General features: G+C 33.9%; 1 long non-coding RNA gene across 1 annotated transcript in view; it reads right to left on the bottom strand.

Annotated features, from left to right (window-relative positions):
- LOC135841868 (uncharacterized) overlaps positions 1–20,338 on the bottom strand; it is a 312,604-nt gene that overhangs the window by 216,151 nt on the left and 76,115 nt on the right. The gene's annotated exons all lie outside the window — the stretch shown is intronic.

The following is a 20,338-nucleotide window of genomic DNA, read 5'->3' as shown; positions in this document are numbered from 1 at the left end:
TGGGCACGCTGGGCATCAAACCGCCACTCAATGATCGCGAAAAAGCTGGCGACATTTAAACTTATCTCTATCCGTAATCGACGATTATCTAATTACACACGACGTAAAGACTGACTGATGAAGACGTCACATTAATCATTCATTCATATGCCGATGATACAACTTCTCATGTACAAAATCAATTCTAATAATTGCTTACATAAAGAATTGAAAATAAATACAACAATTCGTAAATAAATCACGCGTATCAATCAACGCGATTTGTATAGTAATTAAAAATCTTCTACAATCAATGTTCGAGATTATTTTCTGTTCCTGCTATTTCAAAGTTAGACAATTACTAGTACATGAGCGTATGAAGTGTTTTTCTCCGAGAGATTCTATGCCTGGCGTGAGATAAATAATGAGGTTAAACTGAACAAATGAACACAATGGAAATTATTGTAGCATACGATGATGGTTCATCGAATTAATGCTCACTATGATGCTCCTCAATGATAAATATGTAGGCAACTTATACGTCTTGTGTGGAACATTGGTGACATTTTGGTTGACTACCTTACTCAAGAAGGAACTGAAATGGTCAATGTTGAAATCACATCACGTGACAGTAGGTCAATATCGTAGGCGAAGAAGGGGGCTCAAATCGATTGCTAATGCTGGTGGTTTGGATTCATTTTGGAGTCTCTATCAACGGATTTCTTTACCTTCACTTTTTAGAAAAATTATTTTCCCATATTCCGAAACGTTCAAAAAAAAAAAAAGTCAAAAAGTGTGGCAACCCAATTTGCGAAATTCATTTTTTTTCGATATCTCCGCCGCCCTCCCTCTCCTCAACCTAACCATCATCATCCCAAGAAAATCACTCGTTCAATTTCTGGACAAAACAGGTACTTATCGTGACAAATTCATTTTTAAACATGTTAACTTGTTCTTTGAAAATTATTTTAACGAAAACAAAACGTAAAAACAAGAGCACAAGACGTTCAAGATATCAAAAAAAAAAAAAAAAGTATCATATTTTTCGAAACGTATTTCTTTCAACAAATGCAAACCCAGGTAAACCCATATTCTAACTTTTGGCCTCATTTTTATCAAATTTTGTTTTTTCCCTCATCGTGGACCTTTGAATAATTTTTTTTCAAATCTTTAAAAACCAAAAAATGAAATTCAGCAACTAAAATTTAACTTTGCAATTTTTCTTAAATAATCTTTTGATTTATCTTTGCTTGGGTGAAAAAATTTTCCATCGATTGAGATGTCTTACTGATTACGAAATTTCAAAAATTACATAGTGTTTAATCAATAACCAAAAAGCAACTTTTATTTACTAACAAGAGAGTCATTCCGACCTACACATGCATTTTTCAACCTGATGAAATAAAGTAGATCGAAAAAGCACGCAAAAAAATATCACCAGCCACAATTTCATGGCACTGAAGTGTACTTCTTGATTTTATGTGAATTTCTGAACATTCAAATTTGGTTTACAAATGGAAGGAAAATCAAAATTTCACAAAATTGATCCATAAATGATTTTTTTTTTTTTTTTTTAAATCAGACTTTCGAGCACTGTTTTTTTTTTGGGAGGGTGGGTGGCTCTGAGGTTGAATTTTGATTTATAAAGCTGAAAATATACTTCATTTTCAGCCCGTTCAATAAGTGAGTGGAAATTGTTTCGTGCCATTTTGAACAGTTCTGGAACCTGCAGGAGATTCTCGAAAATGGAAATTTTTACGAAATTTCACCAAATGAGTTGGGAAGCTGAAATTCACTCCATGTCCAATGTCCTACAACAATAATTTCGACATACTGAGTCGATTGAAAGTGGTTTTATACCGTTCTGGAGCTTTCGGCGACATTTTGGAAATTCCAGTTTTTCAAAAAAAAAAAAAAAAAACATAAAATAGGTACTTTAGACCAAATCAATTTTACTGCATATACTCGCGATTCATCCTTTTTAGCGACTCACTTGACCGATTACCCACCATTTTTCCAGAGTCGGCGTGTTCCAGTTCAAAATCACGTCTTGTTCAGCTATTTCATTGACATTTAAAAAATTCAGCGTTTCTTTGTCTTTTCAAATGCAGAAGTTTTCACAACTATTTTTGACTGTAGGTGGTTTTGAGGCGTTTCCGAGACCCCGCAAGTTTTTTTGGAATTTCCAGGAAGGCGCTGGAGGATCCAGAACGGTCTGAAACAACTTTCTGTCGACCCATCATGTTGAAAATAGGTTATAAAGAAACCTTCAACTTTATTTTGTACATTTTTTTAGAAATTTAAACTTTCTAAAATTCGAAGGAGGCTCCAGAACTGCTCAAAACTGCTTGAAACCGTTTCCAATCGATTTGGAGGGTCGAAAATAGAGTTTATTCTAAATTTCAGCTCTCTAGATTAATTTGCTAAAATTTAAATCCCCCCCCCCATTTCTGGCTCAAATTTAATTTTCAAAAATTTTCAAAAATGCTGTTCCGATCCAGCTTAGTACATACATTTCAAAAATCTAAATCAAAACAGCATGATCTGAAACCTTCGTAACCATAAATTTCAAATGCTGAAGTTGATTTTTGAATTTTTGACCAATTTTTTGAAAGTTTAAAAAATTCCAAAAAACCGTTTTTATGAAGATTTTTCAACTTTCACGTTCGAATAATGTGAACTAGAGCGAATAATTACTTCATCTTAACCTCTTTTCCCTTTTTTCGATTCCCAAAGCCTTCAGTGAGTTTTTAAATTCTTCCAAAAATTTCAAATTGCTCTGGAAAAACCAAACTAAAAAGAATTGATTTTTGTCTTGGAGTAGGTAGAGGCAAGAGTCCGCAGTTAGTGTTTGAAACGCTATTATTCGGCTGTAAATTTGTCTAGGGGAAGGGTAAGTATATTTATACAATCTGGGAACCTTTAGCTACAAGTTTTTATTGAAAAAAAAAAAAAAAAAGTCGTCAATATTTGGAGTTATTAACGTTTAAAGACGAAGTGTCAAAATAGTACTCTTACCCCACCGGGTGAGGTAAGAGTACTACGGGGGTCGGGAAAGAGTCCTACATAATAAATATCAAGATTCGATTCTCAAAATTTTTAGTACGCTCTCCGGCATGATCTTTTGATCCATTTTTCCAACATAATCCCTAAAAATAAAAAATAAAACAAATTATTATCCAAAATTGAGATCTTATCTTTAGAATACGTAGTGATAAAATATTGTAGGATTCTTGCCCCAACCAGGTGTTTTTATTGTTTTTACATATTATTCAAATATTTATAAAGATATTTATTATTTCTACGTTTGAAAAGGGTACCTTAACTCATGGTCTTGACAAATGATCATTCAAATAGTTTCAAAAATCACTCATCACAGCTTGACATGCTAAATAAGAAGACGTAAAAATTACAGTGGAAAACAGTGAAAAATTAAAAACCGATATTTTTACTACTTAAACATGTCGCAGGGTTGCCAATTTTTGTATGGTGACTAAATTTTCCTAAAGGCACGCGTGACTAAAAAAATTAAAATTTTTCAGTGTAGCCAAATATGAGAAATTCAAATTAGGACTCTTACCCCGCTGCGCACTCTTGCCCCCACTTACTCTATCTATTTGAAAGTCCTCTTTTTGTTCCAAAATTGTCGAACAAATGTCCTGTCTTTTTTTTTTGTTTTTTTTTTGGCCAAACTTGCTCTGTGAGGTTTTGTTTTTTTCCTTTTTTTTTTTTTGCCAAATTTGCTCAAGTCAAAAATAGTTCATTTTTAGACATTTTGGAAAAAGTGTAAAAAAGGGTCAATTTTAGGCAAAATTGTTAAGATTTTTTCAAAATTTGTCGCGAATAAAGTTCGATTTATTTCTGGCTGCGTCAATCTAAAACTCAGCAATTTTAAATTGAAAGAAAAATTGCTGGTTCTGTATTTTTAAGGGATTTTTGTTCTTTAAACCTTAGTTTTATATCTCGACGCGATCATATTGTTTTTATACTTCGACTTATATGTAGCGTCTTAGATTTTTACGCTCGTTAATTCTGAGTTCAACAACTCATTTATGAAATTTTTATTTACGTTTTTCTTCGTTATTGAATAAATGAAAAACGATTAATTATTACGAATTTGTTTTTCTTCGGTAATTTGTTCGTTATCCTGACATGGTGGCAGGAGCTTGGTTTTCGAGTTTAATCGGAGATACTCGAAGTCATTTTGGTTTTCATACTAAAGAAGGCGAAAGTATCGACACGGCCCTTGAATGCAACAATTTCTTCGATGTTGGTAATGATTTTTCTGTTTTTAGTGAGATGACGAGCTCGGACGCGGGCTGCGGCGATCTCAAAAGCGTTAATGAATTGGCTAGCAACAACGAAAGTTCCTGTGATATTTCGGTTCACGATGACGAATATCCTAAGGAAAATAGCTGTTATTTGGTTCACGATGACAAATTTTCAGTAGAAAACGAAAAATCGAACGGTATAAACGATAGCGGTAATTCGGTTCACGATGACGAATATCCAGCACGTAGCGTAATTTTGAACGAAAACGACAATTTGAGAAACGATTCGAACAACGAGAATGGCTATTTGCATGACGATTGTAAAATTAGCGACGATGGTAATGATAATTTCGACAATGTATGTGGTGAAAGCTGCGAGTGTAGAGACGGCGACGGCGATTCGGTTTTTGGTTTTGATTTTTGGTACTGCGAAAAAGTAAATTTTGGGTCCATCGACGATGATCTTGGTACTACCAAAACAGTGAATACGGTTAATTTTCGAATTTGTAATCCAGAAATGAATGGTAATTATTTTAATCGAGATCGTAACAGTAATTTTCACGCTAAAAACGAAAGTGAATTTTTCGATTTTTTACCCCCGAATGATACGTGTGAATTTCGGAAACGTAATTTTGTAATTAATTTGTTTGATAAAAATTCAAAAACTGTTCCAATGGTTAGAAAAAACGATGTAAACGCAGAATTGAATTCTGTAATATTCTCGAAAATTTGTGATATTTCGGTAGTTAACTGCAGTTTTTCTCAGTTCCCAAACGTTTCGTTGATTTTAAATCTTGTTAAAACTCCTGTCGATCGTTTCTGGAAAACAAGGAAAAAATTAGAACATTTATTTGAAGTAATCGTTGGTGAAAAATGTATTTTGATTTTCGGAAATTTATTACTGAATGTTTTCGATGGTAAACATTCTTTTGAAAAGCTTGATTTTGCGTTGATAAACGTTATTTTGGTTCGAGATGTCATTTTGGTCGGTTTTGATGAAAAATATCCCCGTTTAAATAGTCGCGAATCGAATTCGATAATAGAATCGTATAATGATGATATCTTGGTTGCTGATTTAAATTTTTCAGTGTCCTTTTGTTCTGGAAATCGTGGTGTAAATGTTTCAGGAGAGCGATTTGATGATGGTACATTTGTTCCGGGAAATTGTTTGGTAAGAGAATTTGAAAATCGCCATCTCCTTCATGATGAAAATTTCGATTTTGAAACTTTGGGTTCAAGGATAAATAAAAGTAGGATTAGGTTAAAATGCGAGAATTTTTTTGGTAATAATGACGATTTCGTTGGCGGTTTGAAAAGTGGTGGAACAAATTTTATGTTAACGACGGCTGTGAAAAATTTCGAGAACGTATGGATGAATGGTGGAATTAAAATTAAAAATTACGTGAATTTTAATTTTTTAATTGATTGCGATGTTGTCTTGTTTGATTGGGCTCATGTTACAGAGAGGGTTTTCATCAGAGAAAGGTGCATTTTTGATTTGACTGTTGTGTACAGGTTTGACGTTTGTGAAGAGCATGATTTGGTAAAATTGTTGTTTGATGTTTGCGATTTAAGGTACGGTATTGCAGTTTATGGAGATTTTGGTGGTGGTACGAGTGAAGCAATAAACAAGGTTTTTGGCGAAAATAAAAGTATTACAATTAATTCAGTATCCGATGTTGCTTACGCTTCAAATGGGTTTAACGAAATTAAAATGAATAAAAGTGGTTCAATGTCTGATGTTTCTAGTGATTCTGGTTCTGAAAACATAGAAGAAAGCTCCATCGAAGGGGGGAAAGTTTATGTTTGTTTTGATTGTTTTGATGTCGCTTTTGAAGTCGTGAATTCGGTAAGTAAAATAGTTGATGAGGTAGGTGGTGATTTAATTTATGAATGTACGAGCGATTCGTGTGGTGATGGTTTAAAATTTTATGTACATAATTCGAGCAGAGGTACGTTTGGAGATTCTTGCGATGAAGTTTACGATTTCGTTGATTTGTGTGACGGTGCTGTATTTTTGAGTGATTCGAGATTGAAGATTTTGGTTCATTCTTTGATTATCAATAAGTTCCCTAATCTAAAAAATGATTTTGGTATTAGTAATTCGGTGTCGAAAATATACGTCAAGTGGATAATGAGTGTAAATAAATACGATTTGACGAACGCAAAAACGGTTAAAAATAGAATGAGCAAACTTACATTTGATAGAATGTTGAACGATTCGAGCGGTATCGATTACATTGTTGCGAATAACGCTAAAATTTTGATGAAGGATGCTTCTTTTTCAAAATCTTCAATCAGTGACTTTCTGATAAAAGAAATCGATAATTTTGGAACAACTGAATTGTTTGAATCAAAGTTGAGTGAAAACGAATATGATTACGTCAAGGCGATAAAAGATTATTTCTGTAAATTTTCACTCGCTAAATTTTTTATTTTCCATATCAATGATCGTTTTGAGGGTCTAAAATGTGAAATATTAATCGGATTTGTTTGGAGTAATGGTGATACTCATTTAGTCGATAATTTATTCATTGATCGATGGTACGAGTATGTTTCGTCTGAAAGTTTTCTTTGGTATATTTTCGGGTTCAACGATTCAGTTGATAATTTAAAACATCTTGAAGTTTTGAATCTATCGAACGATTTATTTTCGATTTTCTGTTTTGATATGACACATTCAATACTTACAAAATTTGGTTTATTCGGTTATGCATATTTGTATTATTTTAAAACGACAGAATTACGATTATTTGTATTTTGTAGAAATTTGCGTGTCATTCTTGATTTTGATTTTGTTATCAATGTTTACGTTTATTTTTATCCGTTACCTACGCCATTTGTTAGATTTTTCGCGACTAAATTTTGTGGGGGGATGTTAAGATTTTTTCAAAATTTGTCGCGAATAAAGTTCGATTTATTTCTGGCTGCGTCAATCTAAAACTCAGCAATTTTAAATTGAAAGAAAAATTGCTGGTTCTGTATTTTTAAGGGATTTTTGTTCTTTAAACCTTAGTTTTATATCTCGACGCGATCATATTGTTTTTATACTTCGACTTATATGTAGCGTCTTAGATTTTTACGCTCGTTAATTCTGAGTTCAACAACTCATTTATGAAATTTTTATTTACGTTTTTCTTCGTTATTGAATAAATGAAAAACGATTAATTATTACGAATTTGTTTTTCTTCGGTAATTTGTTCGTTATCCTGACAAAAATACTCAAGAAATGTGTTATTTTTGTACAAATTGTCAAAAAAAGGACCACCATTGGTAAAATTGTCAAAAAGAACCAAATTTTGCTTAAATCGTTAAACAATCTTATTCTTGCCAAGATTGTCCACAAAATCCTGTTTTTGCCAAAATTGTCAAAAAATTCCCGTTATTTGTCAAAACAGTTGTAACGTTATTTTGTCAAAGTTCTCAGGAAGTACAAATTTTTCTGATGAAATAATGAAATGAAGGTAATTTTTGTCGAAATTGCTGAAAAATTTATGTTTTCTTTTTTTTTTTTGCCAAAACGTCCAAAAAGCATTGATTTTTGCCTTGCCTGGCTAAAATTTCCTCTTTTTGTTTCAAGCCAAAAAGTCCTGTACGTTTACAAAAGTGGTTTGAAGTTTTTTTTTTAGTTAAATTTCTTTTTTTTCTGTTTCTATAGCAATTTTTTTGATATTTTTGAAATTTTCTTTCCCCAAGCATAAAACTCGATCTTCTAATAGTAAGAATAGCTCTTGCAAACTCATCTTTCGTCAGTGCCACGCCATACTCGATTTTCTTGATTTTAGTGCACCTTCCAATGAAAAAAACTCGCAATTAGGTACACCATTTTGGAGCCTCCAGTGAGCTTTCAATATTTTCCAGAGAGTGCATAAACAACAGAAAAACTTTGTTGCTACAAAAATACTTGATTTTTTCAACCCAAAAAAAATTTTTAATTTTCAACGAAAAATAACAGTTTTCTAATTTAAAAGACGGATGAGATCTCAATCCCAAAAATTCTGCATTCCAACCCAAAACTGGCAACAAACCCAACCACCCTTTTCTAAACAACCGACAACATTGAATTCTGAAATTCCACTCCCTTCAACATTAGAAATCGCACCATAACTCAAAATTGATCAACCATGCAATTAAACATACCCACAATAATTGATTTTTTACTTCGTTCATCTTACTCGTACTTCTAAGAATCGAAATCAACCAGGATCCAAATCTCCAAGACCCACGAGCCAAGTTTCAACCTCCGACCAATTACCTACTGCGCAGTCCGGACACCCAAACCATCTTCGTCAGCAATCACCACCACTGTTACCTATATTTACCTGAAACCAAACCAATAAAAAGATGAGAAAAATCAAAATACAATTAAAAAACACATTCCATCGTGAATCCCAATTACCCAGTCACCCAGTCACCCGATACCCGATACTTCTGTGAACAATTTCTTCTTTCTATGTCGTATAAAGGTATCACCTTCTTCTTCGACTTCGACGACGAGTACGTACCATCGAGAGAGAGAAAATAATAGAATGAAGATTAAACCTTAAAAAAAAAACGCAGCTAGGTATATATTCTGAAAATTACCATTTATACAGGTGATTACATATTACACTGAAGAAGATACCGGTCGGTCGGCCGTTCTTATAAAACGCAGCGCAGCTCAGCGCAGTGCTACATAAGGTGAGTAAAGTTTATGTGTTAGTTGTACAAGACGTCCTTGACATTAAAAACGTCTTTACGGACATTCTTCTTGATTATCGAGGAAGTTCAAGGGTAATACGTAGACGAGTATACCGGCAACAATTATCATCAATCAAGAGACTAGGTCATAGGTTAATAAACTTATACATATTAGAACGGAGGTGTTTTCGAAAAAGAAAAAAAAAATGCGCCTTGATACGTATAAATTTCTCCAATACCTACCGAAAATACCACCTTCTCTTTAATAATATAATTTCTTCTCTTAATACATACTAAATATATGTACAAAACTAGTTTATCTATTACGTTTTCGATACCGCCTCTTTATATGCGTACGTACAAGTATTATAAATTGTACCTACACGAGTTACCAGATAATATTAAATAATACTCGCTGCATTTGAGATTTTTTTTCTCCATCTTCGGCTCGATATTCACGTTCAATGTGAAATGCGGTATAGGTGTATTATGTAAATGCATCTCGTGGCTCGTTGGTCACCTCATCGTCGGATACACGAGTCTTCCACAAAGTAAAAGGTGGTCTAATCGTCATAATGTAACAATGACAATGAAAAACGACAAACCAACCCTGGATCGATTTTGTGATTCGGTCTCAAAATTTTTTTCATTTTTTCGGGGTAGGGAAATGGCCTCTTTTCGAGAGACTATTGTATTGAAAGTTTTCGTCTTGGAGCCCCTACAACAAATATTTAAATAAATTGTGCAGGTATCAATGGTTTTCATCTCGCTCATTCCCATTTCTCATAATGTGAAATATTTTCTCACTGAAAAACATTTATAAAAATAAATGGAAGAAAGCAAAAAAAATAATTATTCCAAGCACACGTCACACACATATGGTGTTACATAATCAATGTCCTCACACTGTAGGTATAAGATACATACTAAGTACGTCTACGTACATCACTCTGTAGGTGGCTAGCACGAGTCTTTGACTATAATCTGCGTATAAAAATCGACACTATAATCTGCGTATAAAAATCGACGTCAAAAAATTGTTCATCGAATACGACGACGACGACGACCGATTAATTATGCTAATAAATAGCGAGCCTAATTTAGTCTGGTACTTGAATCGGATCAGATATACCTACGTAGACGTACTGATACTATAGCTATAGCTATATAGTGGAACGAAATTAAACGTAAACAACAACAATGACCGAATGATTTTGTAATGGATTAATGTAATTTTATTTGTATTATAAATGGCCGGAGAAAGTTCGCAGCACACGATAGTAACACGTGACTCATTGCAATTTCAAATAGGCTAATATGTATCCACACGAATATTTTTTTCGACCATGATGGTGGAGATGAGGAGAAGAAGAGTACATTCATTGACGCATGATGATGAAGTTTTTCGCGAACCGTTTTTCTTTGCACACCATGTACTCGACTATACTCGTACCACCAGCGCTATGCTTGATGGCGAGTGTAATATATTTAATCAATTTTTCTGCACACTGTACACACTACCTTAGGCGATAAATTTTTCTTCGTCGGTAATACCGACGTTCCTGGCTGCTGCGGCAATAGGTTCACCGTTAATTGTCTTCTTAACAACGCAGCTATAGTGTAGTGAAAGTGATAACTGAAAAGATAATTATCCGAGATACGTCGAATTAATTAAGATTGAAAAAAAATTCCTGATGACCGATAGGTATAAGTATGGGTAGAATAAGGTATCAACAATATCATATGTATGGTGACTTATTCGGTACCCATCGTCATCGAAATTCATTGCAGTGCTTTTCGAGATGCACTCTTCTCGGATAAAATCATGGGAAAATGACACCTCATCAAAAAAAGTCTTCCATTTCGTAACAAAGGGCAAGAAAAATGAACCATAATGAGTTTTTAATACCTCAGATCAATAATCAACCATCACCATCACGAACTCATAATCTAATTTTCAAAAAATTATTTCAAAATCATACGTGGCCTGGGTACTTTGATGAACAAAAGAATTACGATAAAAAAATGAAATAAATTAAATTCGACCAAACAAAAAGAAGCTTTAAAGCAATTTTGTAAAAAAAAATAGCACTTTTTGGTAAACTTTAAAACAAAAATCGATGCTTTTTGAATGTTTGGCAAAAAGTAGCAAACGTAAATTTCTTTAAAAATTTGGAAAAAGTTAACAATCATTTGATTATAAAATATTCGTACTTCCTGAGAACTTTGACGAGAAAACAAACGTGACACACCAAAAATTTACACCCTCAGACAATATTACAAAAAATGGGAATTATTTTTTGACTGGACTGTTTTACAATTTATATGCAAAAATTGGTTCTTTTTGACAATTTTACCAATAATGGACACTTTTTGACAACTGTGCCAAAAATGGACACTTCTTGACTATGATACCAAAAATATACGCTTTTTGGCATTTCCTCCCCCCCCAAATTACACGTTTTGACAACTTTTTAAAAAAAATGACACTTTTTGACCACTTTTTGATAAAATTGACAAATTTTGACCACTTTTTCAAAAATTTACACATCTTGACAACCTTTTTTTTAAAAATTTGACACTTTCTGACAATTTTTAAAAATTGACACTTACCGACAACTTTTTAAGAAATTGACACTTTTTGACAACTTTTTAAAATATTGACAGTTTTTGACCAATTCTTCAAAAATTGACACATTTTGACAACTTTTCCAAAAATGTACGCTTTTTGACATATTTTTAAAAAAATTGACACTTTTTGACCACTTTTTCAAAGATTTAAACCTTTTAATAAATTTTTTCAAAAATTTACGCTTTTTGACAACTTTTTAGAAATTTGACACTTTTTGACTACATTTTTCAAAAGTTAACACTTTTTTGACAACTTTTTGAAAAATTGACAGTTTCAGGCCACTTCTTCAAAAATTGACTCATTTTAACATATTTTTCAAAAAATTGACACTTTTTGACCACCTTTCAAAGATTTACACATTTTGACAACTTTTTTCAAAAATTTACGCCTTTAGGCAACTCTTTAAAATTTGACACCTTTTCAAAAATTTAGATGTCTTGACAACTTTTTCAAAAATTTTTGCTTTTTGACATATTTTTTAAAAAATTGCACTTTTTGACCACTTTTTCGGAAATTGACACATTTTGACAAATTTTCCAAAAATTTACGCTTAGACACCTTTTTTACCACTTCTTTAAAAATTGGCACATTCTGACAACTGTTTTCAAAAATTTACACATTTTGACAACTTTTTCAAAAATTGACACATTTTGAAAACTTTTCTAAAAATTTACGCTTTTTGACATACTATTTTTTTCTAAAAATGACACTTTTTGACCACTTTTCAAAAATTTACACGCTTTGGCAACTTTTTTCAAAAATTTACGCTTTTAGCAACTTTTTCAAAATTTGACACTTTTTCAAAAATTTACACATTTCGACAACTTTTTAAAAAATTGACACTATTTGACCACTTCTTTAAAAGTTGACACACTTTGACAACTTTTCCAAAAATTTACACATTTCAACGACTTTAAAAAAAAATCATGCTTTTTGACAATATTTTTTTTAAAATTTAGACTTTTTGTCCACTTTTTCAAAAATTGACACATTTTGACAAGTTTTCCAAAAATTTACTCTTTGACACCTTTTTTTCCCAGTTTTTTAAAAATTGACACATTCTGACAACTTTTTTCAAAAATTAACGCTTTTTGACAACTTTTTTCAAAAATTTAGACGGTTTGACAACTTTTTCAAAAATTTACGCATTTTGACAACTTTTTTCAAAAATTTACACATTTTGACAACTTCTTCAAAAATTTACACTCATTTGACTTGAGCAAATTTGACAAAAAAGGAAAACAAAAAAAAACAAAACCTTATGAAGTAAGTTTGACAAAAAAAAAATTTTGAAACAAAAAGAGCATGTTCTCAAACTTGAAAAAAGACCATTTCTGTACTTTTATCTTTTAAGAGTTTTGTAGAAGTTTTCTTTTAAAATCACCACTGTCGGAGCAAGAACTTTCCATTCCGATTTGATTATTGTATTTTTCCCCCTCTCATTAACGAATAGAACAGTTCAAATGACTGTTAGAAATTGAGTACCCAAGCAAAGCGGCTAACTGCTGGTTAAAATATTTCCAGAATTATCAATTCATATTTTAGCTAATTCCAAGAAATTCGGATTGGGAATTGTAATTCCAAAGAAGTTATATTATAGGTGAAGGCTTCAGAATAATCGCTCAAAATTACCCAAAACTGTTTCGAATCTGTGTTTAGAAAGGGGGCGAGAGAAAGGAGTCAAAACTAGAGTACCCACGTACATTTTCATGGTAAAATTTCATCTTAATACCTACCTTAACATATGTTTCATAATTCAAAATCGACTTCAGGGCCAAAAATCCCAACTGCTTAGGAATATTTACAATTTGTTTTTAACCCTTTATTCCAATGAAATCCCCTTTTTTTCACAGGAACAGCCGGAGCTCGTGAAATTGAAGTCATATTAGCGGTAAAAGGATCGCTTGAGGAACGATTTGAATATTTTTCAATGAACGAAAAACTTAAGAGCACATGAACCCTCATAAATGAGAATTTTCAAGACCAAAATTATTGTCTAAAATGGTTCTTATTATCGCAATGTATTTTTCTAGTTTCTGTACCTTCGAGTTTCTGAATCGACGAATTTTCGCCATTTTCAACATTTTTCAGACGATTAACACCACCTCCTCTTCAGTTCTTGAGCCTAATGAGGCCGAATTATTTTCTATGGATTTTCAGTTACCTATATATTAGAAGTAAACAAAGGTCATTGAGATGACGAAATAAGCAAAAATGATGAGTGAAATATGGTTTTCATTTTGACAAAATTCTTGAATTATACGAATTTTCAACATATCACATAAAAATTGGAACACAAAATTCCCCCTTCATCCCTCTTTTCGTCGCTTCACAAAGTGGGCTTCTATGAGATTGAAAGTACATATTTCTCGATGTTCACCTTATTCGGGTACCGCAGCTACCTCCCCCCCTCCCATCTTGAGAAAATGCGAAAATGGCCTTTTTGCCCCACTTCAAGAATAATTCATAGCGACATCCGTATTGTTTTGCAAAAAAAACCAAGGACATAAAAAATAGAAAAAATACCACCAACAAATCATTTAAAAGCTAATTTTACATTTGAGCCTATTTTTTTTATTTATTTTTTTTTTATGTTTCAAATCTGGAATTAATAAATTGTAAGTCCGATATGATTTCAATTCAGTAGCCAACTAGCCACACAAAACTCCAACTTCACCAGGCAAACCTCATCTCTTCTGCTTATTTTCCATCTCACCTTTCTTCCTTTCTTCCTTCCTCCGCTCGTCCAATTTTGAACTCTAGTCGATGACCCAATTCTAATCGATAGCTATAATACTAACAACAACATGTTCTTACCCTAAATATGAACTACGTTCACGTGTCCAATGTCCATTCGAATAGCACTTTATAATACCCTATTATATGAAAAAATCGAGTCCCGGAGTCAAATTTTTAAAAATCAGACACAATAACGTTCTAATGACGCTACTTATAAATACAAGATCACGATAATATCCATCGTGTCATCCTTGCCCTGCCCTACCCTACCATAGCCCAGCCGGACCATACGTATGTATAATAAAGTGTAAGTATCAATTATATGCATATGAATTTCAAGCATGGCAGTAAGTTCAATAATAGTAAGTACATAAAACGTGGTAGGTCTAAAATATACATAGTATAGCTTCGAATCAGGCGTGAATCTCGTCACGTTATAATGATCACCTATTTGTTCAACTCCGGGAAAAGGAAGCGAGACGTAATGCAGACAAAAACGATTGTTTTGACTGCACTAAGAGGAAGGATTTTTCTCGGAAAATTGGCTATAGGTAATCTGACGATGGTGAAACCTATAGCTCTATGGTTCCGTTCGTTTTACTCGTATCGACAACGAGGAAAATCATCGACAAGGGAGCAGGGTACCCTAGCATACTACATATAATGCAATAACGCAGCCTCTGGAGCCCTGCGAGAGGAGCTCGCAACTCGAGTATGTAACTTGATACCTATTATGTTCTATTATACATTATATTATCATTATCTTTTACAATATTACCCAATCGACCATAAAACGAACAATTCAGATCCGGAATTTCCACTTTCCCTTTCACGACGAATCTAACGTCATCGATGAATTAATCGGGTGTGCTGTGTGCGTCTGCTACGTATATAAGTACGTACATACAAGCGCACCTATCTGCGATGGTGTGAGAAAGTACTCGTAATAGAGCTACGAGAAGAGCTGCGGCGGGATGCACCATGCCATATATTTGTACACATAGTACAGAAGGAAATAGATAAGTAAAAAATAACCACCGCGCCGCCACCACTAAAGAAAGAATGAAGAAAAAAAAATACCTATATAGATGGAAGGAATAAAAATGGAAAAGAAAGCTGTGCAACAGCCGGACATCCGGTCTGCGCGTCACCAGATGGGAATTCGAACTAATACTTTCGTCGTAGGTATGATGGTGCTGTATAGTGCGTTTAGATGATGATGATGATGGTGGCGGAGATGATGAAGAAGAAGAGGATATCTTGAAGGTTATTACTTCCCAGATTATCACATCGTTGCGTTATTCGTACCCGGATTTAGATTTAGCTTTAGCGACGCGGCGGCGGTAGTGCGTTTGATGATGAGTAGAGAATGTGGTTCCGTAGGAGGGTCTCAGCGCCCCTGGTGCGGTGTCGTCCTCGGCTTTTTTCATTCTTCTACTGGTACCGATACCGATGCCTCTTCCTCCTCCTCCTTGTGCTGCTTGTGCTGGAGCTTGTCGTGAGGAATGTGAATTTTTCAAAAACTCGATGGTTCTGACGAGATAAGCTTTGTGAAGTGCTGGTGGGTGGTGGGAACTTATTTCATAAAAAGAGCCCACCAAGCAGCATCACATCATTCGGAAATTTCCGATCGCAAGAGATGCGCTTGCAATAAGCTCGGTTCTAGTTTTCAAAAATCATCGTAACCGAAATTTAAGATACTTACAAGTGATTGGTGCTTGCTGCTATTTTTCGAGAATTTTTGGAGATTTCGATAGGTATGCTTATGATGAGGGAACCTTACGAGAGCGCAGTAACTGATTTGACCCAATTTTTCTCAAAAGTAAGAGGACTCTTAGGGTATAGTTTACCACCAAATTTATAGCTGCCTAAATGCTAAACTACAGGGGCCTACAGAAGTGTAAAAGTTTCAAAATTTTGAAGTTTGGCCGATTCTGCCCCAAAAAAATTCAAAAATGTATCTTCAAAAAATGTGATCGGGTACCGGGTAGCTACAACTTTGGGACTCGTCATTTGTACTTACTCAAAATACGAGTTTCAAACGATTCCAAAAATTGTAGCCACCCAGTCGTATTTTTCAACCATTTTTGGGTATTTTTTTTTTGTTGAAAATTTTGGGTCGAAAAAGTATTATTTTGGGTTCGCGGGTTTGAAATCGTACTCTAATTCTAGGAAATTCGAATATATCAAGCGTCAAACGTCATTGGGTCCATTTGGTATTTTTTGGACTCCAAATATTCGAAAAATTATCCAAAAATGATCGAAAAATACGACTGGGTCGCTGCAACTTATCGAGTTTCTTAGGGTTTTAGCACGATTTCCAGCCTGCGCATTTGAAAATGTATTTTGAAAATTTCCCAAAAAAGCTAAAAAAAAAAAAAAATGCGACTGGGTAGTTACAACATTGGGAATCGTCTTTTCTTGTCAAAAATCTGCATTTTTTGATCGTTTATAGAAAACTTTTTGAAAATTGTTGAGTCCAAAAATACCTGATTTCTGTTGCACAGACTCGAAATAGCGTTCAAATTCCAGGAAAAAACAAAACTGACACCTAGCTGTGACTAGAAAAAACGGTTCCTAAAGTTGTAGCCGTACAATCGCATTTTTTCACCTTGCTTGGATAATTTTTCGAACCAAAGGAGGAGTCCCGATAAAGCCATTTTTTGGCCCCACCTAGTTTTCCACTCAATCACTCTAAAAATGTTGTAATAAATGTCCGAAATACGAATCGGTGGTTGGTTAACCCAAAATGGCCATTTTTTGGGCTCCAGGGTTCTCAAAGTTGTGATTACAAAAAGAATTTTAGGAACCACTGAGTATTATTTTTAAAAACTTGTTTAGGGTAAAATATCTGTTTGAACTCGATAAACGTTATGCGAGGTGATTTTCCTATTTTCGACCCTCGAGGGCAGAAATTGGGGGTTTTGATTTTTGGAAAATTTTGGAACCACCATTTTGAACCTACCCTTTTGAGCCCCCCCCCCCCTAAAAAGCCTTTTACAGTTTATTAGCATCTGAAAGACCTTCATTCTACCAAATTTTGAGCTCAATAAAATTTTCCGCTGGTACTCTAAAATCCAGTTTTTCATTTTTTCGTAATTTCGAAATTTTGGGAACCCCTGGAAAACTAGAAACCTACGATTTGCGCCAAAACGTAACGTTTTTAGGTATATATTCAATTATCTTGATGAAAAAGTTTAATTAAGCTCCCTGTATATTCGTAATTTTGAACCCTTTTTTTAGAGCCCCCCACTTTGGACACCCCTAAAAAAGGTGTTTAAGCACATTTTTTTCAAATAAATTGGAGAATTTACAATTGAACCACACTAGCAAGTGCTCGATGATTTTTCATTTGATTTTTCCTGTATGTAACTTTCAAAATTAAACTTTTTTGGGCCAAATTCTGAGATTTTACTTCGTTGAAATCGTGAAAACGTGATTTTGGCGTTTTTTCTAATAGTAAAATATCAGAATTTGACCCAAACCACCGATTCGTATTTCGGACATTTATTACAACATTTTTTGAGCGATTGAATGGAAAACTAGGTGGGGCCAAAAAATGGCCTTATCGGGACTCCTCCTTTCAGCTTTCCAGGTCAATTTGCAGAAATTTTGAATTTTTTCTCATTTTATCTCTTCGAATAATTTTTGAAAATTCGTCAAAAATCGAAAAATAAATTTCAGCATGTGAAATTTTTTCCACTGGTATCTTTTGAAGTCCTTTTTCGAGTCCCCTGAGCCAGATTCAAAGATTTTTGTTCTGGTTGGGATCCTGTCTTGTTAGTCGTTCTAGGAAGCTCTCCACCATTTTGAAAAAATATGAAAAATCTAGAAAATTGAAATTTTTACATTCTTACATATCCTAATCCTCGGATTCAATACATTTTCATCAGAAAAGAACTACGTATGCAATAGTTTATGATCCCTTTACAATTACATGATAAAAAAGTGGAAAATGAGTTCCAATTTAAATATGTTACATATTATGAAAATTTTATGAGGAGAATTTTCAGAGATTTTAATGTTTCATTTTTTTGGTTAATTTTTTTCCAACATTGGAAACCCGTATGTGAGAGGACTAACATCTTTGAAAGACCAAAGGAGATTTTTCTTTGAAATACACATAAAAGTGGTTATTTAGAAGAATTCTGAAATTTTCAACCCGCTTATCTTCATTCTAGCCCCCCCCTCCCAGAGCGATTTGAACTTTTGGGAAGGATTTAAAAATCGATCCAGTCTCTGGAAATTGAAAATTTTCAATTAAAGGATGCATGTTAGGATGAACCAAAAAAATATATTTCTCTTGAAATTTGAGCGAAATTGGTAATCAAATTTTCTTGGTCAAGGACTGTACCCGAAGCAGTTTTTTTTTCAACGAAAGAGCCCGAAGGCCGACATTCACCTTGCTCTCTAACATATCCGTGCCAAAGAGAGCCAATTCGGTGAAACATGAAACAAGGCGCGAATACCATAACGCCCTAGATGAACCATTTATACGTACTACGTACTACGTAGTCGTCTATCGCGCGGTATAAATCACCGCCGACGAGTCTGGCACTGCAGCGAACATTTCACTCGATCAAAATCATCTTTCGGCGGCGCGCGAGCCTCTCTTAATTTGCATACAATCGGCTTTCGTCGTCGTTTGCAGAGGTACCTCTATACACTCTACAGCAACAAATAACATACCAACGCCCCGGAGCACCATGCAAATTATAATTGGCGCTTTTTAAGATGCGACACATAAAGGACATTCCTTCACCTTCGTCATAATATCGTTCAACCGAGCAGCATATAAGATGCGATACCGGTACCGTATTTACAAAATATGGGGCGGTATGAGGCACATGTTTCATGTTTGGTGAACCATCGACGCGACGATGATGAGGAGATGGGCATATTGCGTAGAAAGCTGTCAAAATAGTAGACCAGTCTTGAGTGACACTTGGGTGAATAAAAGTTTTGGAAAGTTGCTTGAAAATTCTATGAAAAAAAAAGAAATGGTAATTAGGTTTCTATGGTGGCGATGACTCCGAGGTACATACGAGTGTACGCGAAACATATGGTACTTGAGGGACGTGGAAACGGGTTCGAATGGCTGACGATTAAATATTTCGGACATGAGTCTCATCTCAAGTCTTTCGACCAGTTTCCAGATTTCAGAGAAATACGTCAATTGATCGAATGAGAGGTTTTTAAATCATATTATCAGGTTGAATGGAGCATTTTTAGCTTTTTCAATTAATTTTTTTCGAGTTTGGAGATTTTTTGGAAATTTTAAAGACATTTTTTTTCAATTTAAATTTATAATAACCAACTAGGGGATCTTTCTCTTCGATTTGTACGAAACCAAGTTAAATCGAAAGTACATGTCCTAAAACTCGACCCAAAATTAAAATTTCGGGTGCTGAAGTTCATTTTCGGATATGCTTCAACTCTTGGAATTGTCTGAAACTAGAATAATTTTGACTGGAAAAAACAATTCCTTTTTTTGAGCTTTTATTTTTTGAAAATTTTAAGCCCAAAAAATACCTTTTTGATAAATCCTAACATGCATTACTTTTTTAATTTTGAATTTTAAATTTCGAGAGAGTGAACTGATTTTTTAAATTTTTCCCAGAAATTCAAATCACTTTGTGAGTGGCGAGGTGGGGGTAAGATGAAGGGAAGGGGATTGGAGAAGAAGAATTTTCATTATTTATGTCGGAATTCTTTTAAATAACTCCTTATCTTTTGAAGGGAAATCTCCTTTGGACTTTCAAAGAATGTTGGTCTCCTCACATGTTGAAAAAAAATGCTGAGAATTTTCTATTTTCAGTCATTCATAACCCTTTTAAATTTAAGTAGGGCTTTCTTGGACCAAATCCACGGATTTTAATACGTAACACGAGACGCCCAAGTTTTACTTTTTCATCATGTTGGTGAGAGGGGGAAAGAAGAGGTCGATCGAAACTATAATGAGTAAATCGGCCCTACTTTTTTCATAAATGGTCCAAAATTCGAAGATTCTAACGTAAAAACTCCAATTTTATTGATT

The sequence above is a fragment of the Planococcus citri genome, chromosome 3 (genome assembly GCF_950023065.1).
Source record: "Planococcus citri chromosome 3, ihPlaCitr1.1, whole genome shotgun sequence".
Classification (NCBI taxonomy): Eukaryota; Metazoa; Arthropoda; class Insecta; order Hemiptera; family Pseudococcidae; genus Planococcus; species Planococcus citri.
This window is presented reverse-complemented; position numbering and strand designations above follow the sequence as displayed.